This window comes from Mytilus californianus, unplaced genomic scaffold (assembly GCF_021869535.1).
Source record: "Mytilus californianus isolate M0D057914Y unplaced genomic scaffold, xbMytCali1.0.p SCAF_14, whole genome shotgun sequence".
Classification (NCBI taxonomy): Eukaryota; Metazoa; Mollusca; class Bivalvia; order Mytilida; family Mytilidae; genus Mytilus; species Mytilus californianus.
This window is the reverse complement of record NW_026262626.1, coordinates 11,744,883-11,749,540: the sequence shown is the minus strand read 5'-3', so window position 1 is coordinate 11,749,540 and position 4,658 is coordinate 11,744,883.

Sequence of the window (4,658 nt, the reverse complement as noted above, 5' to 3'; positions counted from 1 at the left end):
CTCCGATGTATTGCTATCGCCTAAATTTCCATTATGCAAATTAGTTTTGGGATTTCAACCGATCTATAAAAATTATAGATCCGCGGTCATTACAAGGGAAAAAAGTGCATTTTTATACCTGCGATTCCGTTCTCCGTTCGTACGATGTTTCATCAAAAAATGGAATCATTTCAGTTGTTGATTTAGTACTGAAAATTTGACTGAATTATCTCCTTATTAAATACGGGTTTATATGTTTAATAGGTGTTTAAGAAAGAGGTCAGGTGCTCATGTTCATTCTTAAAATTATCGTTCAACTACACAGGTCACACAGGTTGTATACGTAGTGTCAAAAGATTACCTGAATAGTATCTAAAAAATAGACAAACTTAACTGACTCCCCTTACTGTAGTGTGTGATAACATTTTGTGAGGGAATTCGATGTTTGCTATACCACTGTTCATTTCAACGCACTTTATGACGATACCACTTTATCAATATGAATGAAATTTTTTGCAGTGTTTTAAGAAATAATTTTACTTTAAAATCGCGTATCATTTGTGAACTATTAAATGTTTTACAAGGACGAATTTTCTGTATAAAGTCAATAATTGTGTGAACTTTTGAAGCCCAAACTTTTTATAGCCTTAAATACGCTAATGAAAGATCCGAAAACTATACCCACACAGAACGACATGTTTTTGAAATTGTAGCAAAACTTTTGGTTGACAAATTTTAATTCGTTATTGCATAAATATTAACTTGAAATATCTGTCATTTTCTCCCTACCCAGTTTACCTCTATTACTCATTATGATGTGGACTTGACATTGTTATTGAATCTTATGCAATTTGATTGGATTAAGTTATTATTAGATTACCTTCAAACTGTTCATGCTTTTTCGTACGAGTATATTGATTAAATCAGAGCGTGCATGAATGTGTACAGAAAATTAAATGACCTGCAAACTGGACACTGGACCAGTCCATATTACGTTTTATCATTGAATAGATTTTTTTTTTATTTCCCAAATTACAGGGCCCATAAAGGGCATAAAATCAGATACAATTGATTTACATAATTGGTAACAACAACAATAATAGCGGCATATAAATAGATATTTAGTATATAAGCATTGGTCAGAATCAGATGAACGAAACTTAAGGTATGAAAGGTAACAATTGCCACTTTTTATCTTTTCACATAATTTTCCACATACACATTAGATAAATTATTTTTGAAAGCCTATTGCGGAGAAAAAAGAGAAAGTTTACTGTATTAACGTTCTATTCCATTAAATACGCCATTTTTCGAAGATAAATGCAGAAAAACATTTATGAACGGCTACGCCAGGTAAAATTGTTGTTTATCCTAAAAAAAATACAATTTTCAGTTTCATTAGAATATTATAATAATAATAAATCCCAAATTTATGTAGTCATTAGATAAAGTCCTTATATGTCCGATCTGCCTATTTTTGGACATCAAAAGACAATACGATCGTTTTAAGGTCAATTTCGTCTACCTCACGCAATCTTGTTAGGCACTATAATGAAATGGACCTGAAATTTATTTCACATGTTTCCTGAAAATTGATAAATATCAAAGCAACATAGAGCTGTTTGTTCTAGTTCGTATAATGACAATTTAATGTCATGTTTGTTTGTGATGACCCCCCTTTTCGGGATTGCATCAGAATTATAGTTATCTCGTATCGCATGAGGATGACACATGTCAACTGAGCAATTATGTTTGGGACTTAGTTTTAAGGAATGATGTCAAAGTAACATTATGAAAATATTTTTAGTAAGCTGAAATATATATTTATTTTTTACATGTTTATGTCTTGTAAGATATTTTATTTCTGTCCCGTTTTTCAACATTTGCGTCTGGAAAGTTGAAATGTTTTAACTGAATGGTTAATTTAAATTAATTATGAAAATGGTTAAAATTAAATCAATAAAGGAAATTATTGCCCAGTTACAAACACTACCAGGGGATAATCCATAATGATTTTTTTTTTCAGTTATATGTTTCAGCACATGTATAATTAACCCCAACTTTAGCCTGGTAAACTTGTTGTCTCCTTGTAAAATATAAAACATATTTAAAATGATTTCCTGCTAAAGTCTTATATTGATATAAAGTTAAAACCGTCTTGCTTCTCACTAGTCAACACTCCTGTCCTGTCAGGTTTAATTCTTATATATATGGATGAAAAATAAAAGTCCACAAAACATTAACATGGCAGCAATTGCTATTACAGCCTTTAAGACTTTGATTTTTTTTACAGAAGAGTGTCCACCATGCACTTGCATTACACTATAATAATAGTAGAATAGTATGATATACATATAGATGAAAATTATATATACATGCAACCGTAATATTAATATAATATATAACAACAAACCAGTGTATTCTCTGGAACTATTATTATATTAGTATAATAGTCTAAGGTATACTGATTTGTATCACTACAATATAATAGTTATTACGGTGAGGTTGAATTTCCTGTCATTTATTCATCATCCAAGCACGAACTTGTATAAGAAAAAAAAATCTGTGGAAGTTAACCTCAGTTTCAGGTATAGAAATGTGATCTGTTTCTGTGACATGTGCTTTTGACCATCCACAAGAACCTGCGGTCATCCGATGTTCAGTACTTCAGTACTTTGATTTTCAAAGTTGACATTTCTTACTTCCCACTTTGTGCTGAGAAAAGTAAACTTAGAAACTCCTTCAAATTTTTGAAACCCCATATGTTGTAGATCAATAGGTAAGCCTATGTTCCTAATTCAATGAAATAAGGACATGTGCAAATCCTTTTGCGATTACCCTAAGTCTAGTGTATCGACACCTTGAGACTTTCATTCAACCTTTTAAATTTCGTTATTTATTTTCCTTATCTATTTTTTTTTTTAGAGAAAATGAAAACGTTCGTTTTATAAATACATTAGTTTCCAGCTGATCATGCTGATACGGTATTCTTCACTTTTTTTCTGAGAAATCTAGCAGTTTATGTGTGACTTCGCAAAACTATGTCATTAGCATATAAAGAAATACACATAGTTTGATTGCATAATGGAGCTTATCTCTGACAAACTGATCAACAACTTCTAGATCTTGAAAAAGAGAGGCGAAAGATACCAAAGGGGCATTCAAACTCATAAGTCAAAAAATAAACCGACAACGCCATGAATAAAAAAGAAAAAGACCAACAGATAAACAGATAAACAACAGTACACAAAACACAACATAGAAAACTAAAGACTGAGCAACACGAACCCCTCCAAAAACTGGGGGTTAGGGGGGGGGTCTCAGGTGCTCTGGAAGGGTAAGCAGATCCTGCTCAACATGTGACATGAATTTTTTTGTCATCCAAGCTTGATAAACGATCCTATACAGCTACAGGGAAAAAAACGATCCTATACAGCAACAGGGAAAGGGAAAGATTTTCGCTCGGTCTTTCTCCTACTTCACATGGGGAAATAGATAAAAATATTTTCCGTCTTTGATTACTTACATGTATTATTGTATGTCACTATATAAACCTATCACTTTTAATTAGATACCGGGTAGTTCTCTAGTAATTTAATCTATTAATTTATCATTAAATTTCACTCCACAGACCTATTCTCCATACTTTGTAAAACGCAATTTAAAAATATATGAAGCAAGAAAATATGTTTTGTTCAATAGATAGGTATAACGAAATAAAATAAAATAAAATGTATGTTTTGTTTAATAGATAGATATAATGAAATATATGAGTATGTAATTGTCATATTGTCAGTAGTGGAATACAAAAAGAACACAAAATCCAGCTTTGACAATTGAGATTTAGCCTTTTGTTCAGAAATGCGGCAAACAGTTTTAACAGAGTAATTGTCTGGGGTTTCGGTATCTTCTTTATTTTAGAAAATGTGTATAATTATGCCACCGAGCTACATTTTGGCGACAGTTTCAAGCTTTAAATTGAATAATTTTACATATACATCAACGTATTGTAATACAATGTGAAATGTACTCTTAATATTTTCATTTGCTATCTTGTCAATACGAGTTTTTAATATTTTTATTAATGTGATTATTGTATGGTCAACCACTTCTGCTGTGATTTCAGCAGTGAGAGGGATGTTTCGTTATGTAACATTTCTTGATCTTGTTCAGTCGGGTATGTATTCAAGTTTTGAAATATCCATATATAAATTATCTGAAAGATACATTGTCACTGTTTTCTTTAGAACCAGAATTAGACAACACTCCATCAAAGACAAAAAGTATTCAACAGCAGAGAAAGATTAGAGGATAACGTTCTACTTGATCGTAATAGCATATGAGACAGCGAATAGGCACTAGCTATTAGAAAGAGAGAAAGGGGAGGGTAATTTTTCACGATCAAGTGAAATATATATCTTCTCTGTTGTTGTGTGTGATAAAAGATGAATTACATATCTGAAGTTTAAAATGTCAATTTTTAGATAATTACAGACATTTAATTCCATATCTAAGCGTTTCAGTCAATATTTTTTCAGACATTAATTTACACAGTGTAATATTACCTACTCAATGCAACATTTAAATAACTAATTATTTTTTTATTTTCAAATTTCATAAAGATCATTCTGGTGTCCACAATAGAAATTTACCCATGCACATAGTATTGTTTTGAATCG